We start from the raw sequence: 10,196 nt of genomic DNA, 5'->3' as shown, positions 1-10,196 counted from the left end.
CTCTCTCTCTCTCTCTCTCTCTCTCTCGTGTGTGTGTGTGTGTGTGTGTGTGTGTGTGTGTGTGTGAATGTGTGTGCATATACATACATGATGTATACATAGTATAAGATATATGAATCTTTTTGTATATATACATATGTAATATATATGGAATATTATGTATATGTATGGTAGTCGTAGGTCCGCAGACTAGATGGCTCTATCACTCTCTATCTTTTCTTTTACTCGTGTGTGGTGTATACATGTGGAGTGTGAGATACTTGTACATGTGTGCTTACATGCAGAGGCCAGACAGCACTGGGCATCTTCCTCTCGTGCCTGCACTTCACCATTACTATATATTTGTGCATGTGTGTGGGAGTGGTGCTTATTTGTGGGTGGGTGGGTGTTCTTCTTCTCTCTCTGCTTTATTCCCTGAGACAGGTCCTCCCATTGAACCTGGAGTTTTCCACCTGGGAGCCAGTCTGGCAGCCAGAAAGCTCCAGTGTTCCTCCTGCCCATATCCCATGCTACCGTACCTCCAGCTCTGGGGTTATAGAGGATACACCATGCACAGCTTTTTACCTGGGTTCTAGGGATCCGAGCTCAAGTCCTCATGCTTGCAAATCAAGTTCTCCTATCCACAGGGCCATTCTCCCAGGCCAAATGTTTCTAGACAGAGTCTCTCCCTGAACCTGGAGCTCACCATTCAGCTAAACTGGCTGGCCAGAAAGACTCCAGGATTCTCTTTCCCTCTGCCTCCTCAGCACTGGGTCTATAGGACTATTCCTAGCTTCTAAATGGACACAAAAGATCTACACTTAGGTCCTTATGCTTGTGTGGGAAGTCCATTAATTCACTGAACCATCTCCTCAGCCCCAGAGGATTCTATAAGTGGTATTGTGTGGCTGCTGCATGGAGTGCTGCTGAAAGCCAAGTGCTTAGCACAGACCACAGAGCAAAGAGGGGTTTCCTGGCATTTCCCTCCAGCACTAAGGACATACTGGGTCAAGCATCCTTTTCTGCTCTTTAGAATAGTCACTACTGGGACTGGAGAGTTGGCTCCATGCTTAAGAGTACTGGCTGCTCTTACAGAGGGCCCGCATTCAACTCCCAGTGTCTACACAGCGGCTCACGACCTCAGTAACTCCAGTTCTAGGGACTCCAATGCCCTCTTCTGACCTCTGTAGGAATCGGGCACATTTGTGGTGCACGTCAAACACTCATACACATAAAATGATGAAATAAGTAAATCTTTAAAAATTAAAAGTAAAATAAAGTATTGTTTCCATTGCTGAAATCACGTGCAGGTCTCCTTAGCTCTTTATCTGTGGCTCCCAACAGGAAGTGGGAGTTCCCACTATCAACAGTTCCAGGACAGACTGAATTTTCTCTCCTGATTTGTAAAGTGCATCACTTTGCTTGCAATCATAGCTACACACATCCATGCACCACCAGCCTCTTTGACAGCTGCTATTCAACTTTCCCTAGATTATTTCCTGGAGACTACATGTCACCTGTATGTCACCCACTATTTTCTCCATTCTTTTCTATTGTCCAGTCTTCTATTGGTCATTCACTAAACAGACTTCACTGTCAGTAGTCCCAAGAATCAATATGCATGCATACATACATACCATACACATGTGAATGCATATACATACATACATACTATACACATACATACATAAATACATACATACTATACACACACACACACACACACATTATGAGGGTTTTAATTCTTGTCACACTGGAACACAAGTCATTCTAGCCCATTGGCCTGGCATTTCACAAATCTTCACAAATGAGGAGATTTCCATGTGCTGAATTTATTGCAGCGGTTTTCCATACTGAGCTATGACCGTTGATACCAGAATCATCATCTGTTAACCAAGCTGATTGCCAGGGTAATTGCTAGATAGGTAGAGCTTGTCAATATTAATAACAGACAACTCTCCCTGCTTAGAGGAAGGCCTACAGTCAGTCCTAGGAGGAAAGGGCCTATTTGCTTATGACTGTAATGGAAACTCCCAGTATAGTTTCCCATGGAAACGCCCAACAGAATGCTCTTGCATATACTATTTCTATTTTAGAACTGTGTTTCTTCAACTGCGGCCTGCTGTTCTGAAACGCTTTGTGATCCCAGCCATGACATGTTGGATAGTTGAAGTCTTGATACAGCCGTGCCCTTTGGTTATAGAAGTGGTTGCACAAGTGCTCAATAACAAGATTGTTCAGTGTTTTTCAAAAGGAGAATAATAGAAGCATTTGGTAACTTTTCTAATTCAGAGGCTGTGATGGAGTTCGCATTGAGCAGGGGCCAGGGACTTTGCCAGCAGCAACACTGGGCACTGGTACCATTGGCTAACATTTCTAACCATATTGCATCATTGAGATCTTACAGCTGTGATGGAAGTACAAAGTGCAGACATCTGCTGTTATGAAGATCATATTCAGATGCTCAGCCTTTTGTGAGTAATTTATGAATTTGATTTCTCCAGATCCCAAATGGGTCCCCCAGGTGTCAAGCCCTAAGTGTAGAGCGGGCAGGACTCAGCCTCCTGACCTCTGCTGTCCAGGTCAGACTCACTCACCCACTGCCTGTTGTCCAAAACTCTGCAGGTAACTTTCTCTAATGGTTCTCTTCCTTTCTGGAGGAATTTGTGGGGTTTGGCCTTTTTCACGCCACAACTGCTATTCTCAGGGCCGTTTCAAGAGGAGGCAAACTGTTTTGTCTACTTGAACCCAACAATTCGTCTATCTAAATGTGGAAATCTTTAGATGACAGCCACAGATGCTGTTATAAACGATAAAATGATTGGAGCTCCCTTTAGTACCTAAGACAGACGCCAGCTTGCGTGCAGTGAAGGACTCACCTTGACCACAGAACCCGGGGACTCAAAACAAAATACCTTCATCCATCCATATACATGTGTGAAGTTTTTAATATTTTTTATTATTTTGATGTACGTGTGTATGCATGTGGGTACCTATAAGGGTTAGCAGAGGATACTGGAGTCCTGGAGCCGGGGTAACAGGTGTTCATGAGCTACCAGACATGGATGCTGGGAACTGAACTTGGGCCATCTGCAGGAGCAGCAAGTGTTTCTAATCGCTGAGCCAACTCTCCAGGTCCATGTGAAGTATTTTTACTTACAGCTCAGCTAAGACATTTGCTTAGCATGTGCAAGACTCTTGTTTCAATACCTTCCCCAGAGAAATAAATCCATGAACAAGATGTCTGGATATCAAAACAAAGGCAGTATGACAGTCAGTGTTACCACCTAGGAGATGCACCTTGGAGTGTGACTGCAAGAGTAGGGGGTGTCTTGATTATATAATTGAAGTGGGAAGGTCTGTCAACTCTGGGTGTGGCCATTCTCAGGCTGGGATCCTGTGTGAAAAATGGAGAAAGTGAGCTAAGTGCAAGCATGCATTAACTCATCGATCCAAGCTCTTCGGTGTGGGTATGACGTGACTGGTTCTCTCAAAAATCCGCTTTACCATACAATTTATTAGACTCCATCTACCCCTCAAAGTGTTTGACACTCAATGTAATGACATGCTGAGAGTAACTACAAAGTAAAAAATCTAATAGAAATCTATAAATGTCTTTCCAAGCAACAAATGTGTTCCATTCAAATCACCAATTCCTGCAATGATATTGGCACTCTGCAGTTTGTGTCTGTGTGGACAGAAGCTTCGGATGTGGAAACATGCATACTTCATGAGATGTTAGCATCAACAGTTGAACTTTGCTTAACAGTAGGGAGCACTATGAACACCAACTAATCATAGTATTATCTTACCCTCCCCAAAATTCCATCTCTCCCATAGATCTGTAGTGACTTCCCTAAAGAAACATAATGTATATTCCTCAAGGAAACAGAATAAGCATTGACTACAAAAGGGGGATTTATGAGTGGTTTGCATGGTAGAGGTTGAATAGCATGTCACTGCCAGCCTGGAAAGTTAGCCAGCCTAAGAAACTGGAAGTGTCAGAGCAATAGGAACCCATGAGACAGCGCCATCTGAGGCCAAAGGCATAAAGTTCCCTGGATTGTTGCCATGTGAGCCCAAGCTTGAAAGCTGAAGGTGGAGTCTGATACCCAGGCAATGACAGCACCTATAGGCACTGTAGCTAAGGAAGAATGGATGCAGTTTGTATGCATCAGCTGACTTCCCCTTGGACTTTTGTTCTGGGGCTCCACCTATTGGATAGTGACCCCCACGTTCAAGGATGGCCCCTCCCAGTTGGTCATGCTGCTGCACACATCAATCATGTCTACTGAGACCCTTATAGGTGCATCTGGAAGCTGTATCCCTGACCTATGTATCCCACAATACTTTCTAACTGAAGTTGAGGCTACCACAAGGCAGATATTAAAAAGGATTCTCAATTATTATTATTTTATGTTCCAAATTTTCTGGAAAGGGGCTAGATGTTAACTTTCTTTCTGTTTGTTGTATTAATGCTCACATGGCGTCTCAATTTTTACTTTTGGCTATAAAGCCTAAAACGTCTACTCTCTGATCTGGCTTTGTGGTGAACAGCACTGACTGCTCTTCCAAAAGACCCTGGCTTGGTTTCCAATGTGCACATGGTGGCTACAGCATCTGGAACTCTTCTATCAGGGGGTCTGATGCTTCTTCTGGCTTTCCGGGACACCTGACATACATGGTACACATGCAGACAAAATACCTATACACATAAAGTGAAACTTTAAAAACTTGCTAATAACCAAAAAGATATCTATACCCATGCCCTTCCCTCAATAAAGTGTGATTAAAAAAAAAAAAGCTTGGTGGTGGCCAGCAAAATGCCTACATGCATGCTCCTCCCCCAAATAAGATGGGAGGCAGCTTCTTCTAGATCCAGCTGTTTAAATATAGCCAAGGGTTTCCCTAAGAGTACATTTTAACAGAAACCCACCAATCCAGAGCCCACCTCCTGCTCTGACTCTGGCACCATACTCATATTTTCCTATGTGACAGATCTCAGAGACAAGTACTAAATAACCAGTAAATACCTGCTAAATTCAGAACACTCCAGGATCATTTGTAGGCCCTGCTTTGCCTTTCCTCATGAGACCTCTACAAAGCCCAGGCCCATGCTTATTGCAGAAGCCAAGCTGAACTCATGAAGCATGAAATGTGGGACGGATCTCATGCAGAGTCACAGAGAGTGCAGTCCTGGGAAGAGCCTGAGGAATCAAGGCTCACACAGTAAACTCTCTGTAAAGACATAAGTCTGGGGCTTTGTAGACAAGAGTCAGGTTACCCACAGGCATTACTTGTTGAGGCTGGCCTGAGGCTCTCATGTCCGGGTTAGAGCCTGGAAGGCATCTTGGAACTGGAAGAGAAGAGGGGATCTAGCTGGGTTGAGAAATAATGGAACCAAGATAACTAGTCTGCTCAAGGTTCAAATTTTTAATGACGAACACGCTTTATAAAGGAGAGGGGAAAGCCCATTCCCACCAAATCATCCTTGGAGCCCAGTTGCAGGTGATCAAGTGTAGGCTCCAAGGAACAGCTAGGCCGACTCCCAGCAGGTAGCAGCAGCGGCAGTGGCTGAACAATAGAGTGATCTAGGGAGGCAGGCTCCACCCTAGGTAATCTCTTTGGCGACAACAAAGTCAAGGTCTAGCTCAGCCTGCTTCAGGCTTGTGGGAGGCTACAATTACTCTTGTTTTATACTATGTAACCGCATTCTGCCACTTTTGAACCTCTATAGTAAAGGACATAGTTCTTGGGACCTGTGAGCCCCACTCGTGCCCCCTCCTGTGATGACACTTGCTTCACAGTATCATGTCTAAAGTTGCATTCTTAGAGTATCAACTTTGGATAATCCTGGTTCATCCGGGCCCCTTTAGGTTACACATGATGGAAGGAGCCTAAACAAAAGAAGAATGGATTTCATATAGCAGAAGGTTGAGAGATAGGAAACTCAACTGCACTCTTTTTGGGGGGTGGGGCGTGGGTTTTGGGTTTTTTCGAGACAGGGTTTCTCTGTATAGCCCTGGCTGTCCTGGAACTCACTTTGTAGACCAGGCTGGCCTCGAACTCAGAAATCCACCTGCCTCTGCCTCCCAAGTGCTGGGATTAAAGGCGTGTACCATCACGCCCGGCTCAGGAAACTCAACTGCACTCTTTAAAGACTCAGGGTTTGTTGCTCTTTAATGCTAGCTTTTCACCTCTCCACTCAGTTTCGATCAGTGATGCCAGTTCTTGAATCTAAGTGCCATTTTTCTGTATAACTAATTGATAGAAACAGACGCTTCCCCCAGACTCTCACAATCACAATGCTCTTGGCAACTCTGCTGTCTATTCCTAGTGAGACAATGGAATTAGGTCGGTCTCAACTACCTTTGGCTCAGGGACCTGTAATTAGTTTCACTGGGCTACAGAGTGAAAGATGGATGAAAACATGCAGATTGGCTTAGAAGAAAGGAGAGGCAGGGTTTAAATTGTGCCACAATCCCCAGTAAGTACATCTGCAAAGTCTCTCTTCCCTATTCTTTTATTTGGATCCCCTCACCCTGACGTGATCCCTTCCTCTTATGTTTAAGTCTAACATCTTAATGTGTACTAGAATCACTTGGAGTATTTGCTTGAGGGCAGGGCTTTAAGCTTTGCAGCCAGAGGTTCTGTGTTCTTTTGTTTGAGGGCTCAGAGGATGTTTAAAGGCAGTATTTCGAGCATTAAGCACTGAGTATAACACATTGCACTCATGTGAGTTTCCTGGAAGAGTTTAAGAGGCTGACGGGAACATATGACATCAGTCGTATGGCCTGTATACAGGATGATAGCCCTACCAACACTTTCTACCATGGTAACATGAAGATATTCCACTGTAACTCCTTCTAGATGCATTCTGGGAATATCTTCTTCCTTTTTCCCTTGTAATCCAGTGATGAAATTTATGGCTATCCTCTTACTGTTTCTCTGTGTGTCTGTGTTCTGGACACGCTGAATCAACAAATACTCCAAAATTGAAGAGAAACATTGTCTAGACAATGAATCAAGGGGATGTCCGCTGTTTATATTTCGGCCTGTTTTCCTGAGAAGGACAGAATGGCAGTTTCCTGATGAGCCAGTAAGACAAGTAGAAGACTCCCTTCATCATTTACAGTGCTGTAGCTGGGCAAGTAGCTAAGGGGTAGAATGTGTTGAGCTCAGCAGCACAGGCCCTGGGTTGAACCACCACCACCATCATCATACAAATTAAAGACATTGAACATTTGTTTTTATTTATGTGCACGTGTTTGGATATATGTATGTTCTCTCTCTCTCTCTATCTCTCTCTCTCTCTCTCTCTCTCTCTCTGTGAGCATGTGTGAGCATGTGTGAGCATGTGTGAGCACATGTGCGCATGCACGTGCACACTCATGTATACACGAGGTCTTCAGATCTCCTGGAGCTAGAGTTATAGGTAGTTTTAAGTCACTCGTTGGAATCTGGGAACCAACTCACGTCCTCTGGAAGAGAAGGAGGCTCTCTTAACCCCAGAGCCATCTCTTCTGCCCCAAAGAAAATATATGGCATTACTAAAGCATAGACTGTAAAATTCATGTGTGTTTTAATATTTAAAAAAGAAGACCTCAAAGAATTTTTACTACCATCCTTGGCTTATCTGACTGAATTCTTATTCTCTCGGGAGTTCTCTCTGCTCTTAAGGGTTAATTTGGTGACTTAAAAATATCGGGAAATCCTAAGAAAAATAATCTTATTTTCTTAGAGTGTTCCAACATCAATCATTAAAAACTTCTGTAGCTCATACCAGATTGAAGAAATTTTTTTTCTTGGTTATTTAAAATTTAAGGCCAGCAAAATTACTCAGCAAGTAAAAGTGTTTGCCACGCAGTCTGGTGACTTGAGTTCTATTCCCAGATATGGTGGTAAGAGAGAATCTCTGAGAGTTGTCCTCTGACCTTCACACATGTGCTGTTTGTGGATACACACACACACACACACACACACACACACACACACACGGACACGGACACAGACACACACACGGACACAGACACACATATACACTGAAGAATGAGCCTTCACTTGTTTTTCTTTTGGGATGAGGTGTCTCTATGTAGCCCAGGCTGGCCTTATCTGACACCTCCTGCCTCAGTTTCTCAAGTGCTAGAATCATAATCGTGTGTCACTATACATATGGCATGCATGCACTATGTATACCTACAACCTTTTAACATGCTAAGTAAATTTTCTTACATAATTTTGTGAGCAGGCCTAACTTTCTACGATTTTTCCCCTCTTCCAGTGACCACAAATGCTAAAATCTCTTTCTGCCCATGTTACAAATAAAAGCTGTGTGGTTGGGTTTTGTGTGGGGGCCCAGGAGAAGGAAAAAATTGTGTCCCTGAGTCAAATCTGAGACACTGAGTCTGACATGTCATCCACACATCCTACCTTCAGGGACACAGAGACTGAGCTTCCTTAAGGACCTCAAACGCCCTTTCCCGTACCATCACCTCCACAACCAGAACCTTGTGCTTTTACCTCGCCTGGAATGGACCACATTAGACACAAAGTTACAACCGCTTTACAAGACATTCTAAAACCAGCTTCCCTCAGCAATTCCTTCTCTGTTTTTTCCTATTAGTCATGTCCATTCTAAATATACAGATATGTTATCACTTTCCCACTTAACAGGGAAAACAAAGGAAAGCTCTCTTGGCCTCACTTCCTCCTCTGGCAACTGTTTCCACTGTCTCTACAGAAAGGCGCCATCCCTCCTCCCTGCCTGCAGCTCTCACGTGCTCGCTCTTCCAAGCCACTTGGTCTCTAACCTCACCTCTCCACCTAACTGTTCTTGTTACTCTTTTGCCTTCCCAAGGCACATAACCTTTCATCTCAAATGACCATCAGCAGCAGTGCTATCTAAAGGGCTTGAAAGTGTGTTCTTTATATCCTGCCTTGTCTTGTCTACATGCATATATTCAACTGCCAAGATTTCCACTTGACTATCTGATGGGCCTGCTCCAAACTGGATTTCTGGTCTTTCCTGCCAACCCTGCTCCTCCCTGGCTCCTCCTGTTGAGCTGAGGCAATCCTATCCTCACAGAGAACAAGCAGCCATTAGCAGATTCATTACTGATTCTGCTCATTTCCTTGTCTCACCAAGTCCCCCGGGAATGTGCCTACTTAAACTATATCCAGAATCCAACTGCTTTCTAGCACTCAGAGACAGGTGGGTTTCTGTGAGCTTGATACCAGCCAGGGCTACACAATGAGACTCTATATCAGGAAACATAGCAACAACAAGCCAGAAATCACAAAATTTTAGTTCCTTCATAATTTCAATGGGGATGTGGGGGTCTGTTTTCTTCTAGTTGCTTGCTTTTCTGGTGTGTGTGTGTGTGTGTGTGTGAGAGAGAGAGAGAGAGAGAGAGAGACAAACAGACAGACAGAGAGACAGACAGACAGACACACACACACACACACACACACACACACACACACACACACACACAGACACAGAGAGAAACAGAGACATACAGAGAGTCAGAGACAGACAGATACAGACAGACACAAAGACACAAAGACACAGAGAGAGCAATGCTAGCTTCTTCAGTTGCTCTCTTCTCTGTTTTTTGGGACAAGGTCTCTAGCTGAGCACAGAGTTCACCAATTTAATGTAACTAATCTGCAATCCCTCCGGACTCTGCCTTCCCAGAGCGAGGACTATAGGCGAGAAGTGTCTTCTATTTTGCATAGGTCCTGGGGATCCCAACTTAGGTCCTCATGCTTTAGCGACTGAGCCATCTCTCCAGCCCTCCTCCCATTCCAAGAAGCTCGACTAAGGTCTTTTACATGTGGTTGGCATGAAAACAAAAGTTGCTGATTCTTGCAAACTTCTGTTCCACGCACCGAGGAGCCAAACGGATACTTTTCATTCCTCGTGGACTGAATCATCTCTGTGTGTTTGCATCACCAAGACTCAAAGAGGCATCTACTTGCCGCTTGACAAATGTTGGACTCACACGAGACTCCTGTGGGAAAGGACTTCATGGCAGTCTTAGAAAGGTCATAGGAAAGGCGACCAGCTGCTCTCCATGCTACCAGCCCGTTACAAGAAAAGCTACAGAAACTCCTAGCTTATCACTATTCCCATCCAGCATGCATTTTACCCTCACCACTGCTGTTAGTCATATATTTTTGTGGGATTTTTAATCTTAAACTCACCTAAATACTCC

The sequence above is a fragment of the Mus caroli genome, chromosome 2, assembly GCF_900094665.2.
Source record: "Mus caroli chromosome 2, CAROLI_EIJ_v1.1, whole genome shotgun sequence".
Classification (NCBI taxonomy): domain Eukaryota; kingdom Metazoa; phylum Chordata; class Mammalia; order Rodentia; family Muridae; genus Mus; species Mus caroli.
This window is presented reverse-complemented; position numbering follows the sequence as displayed.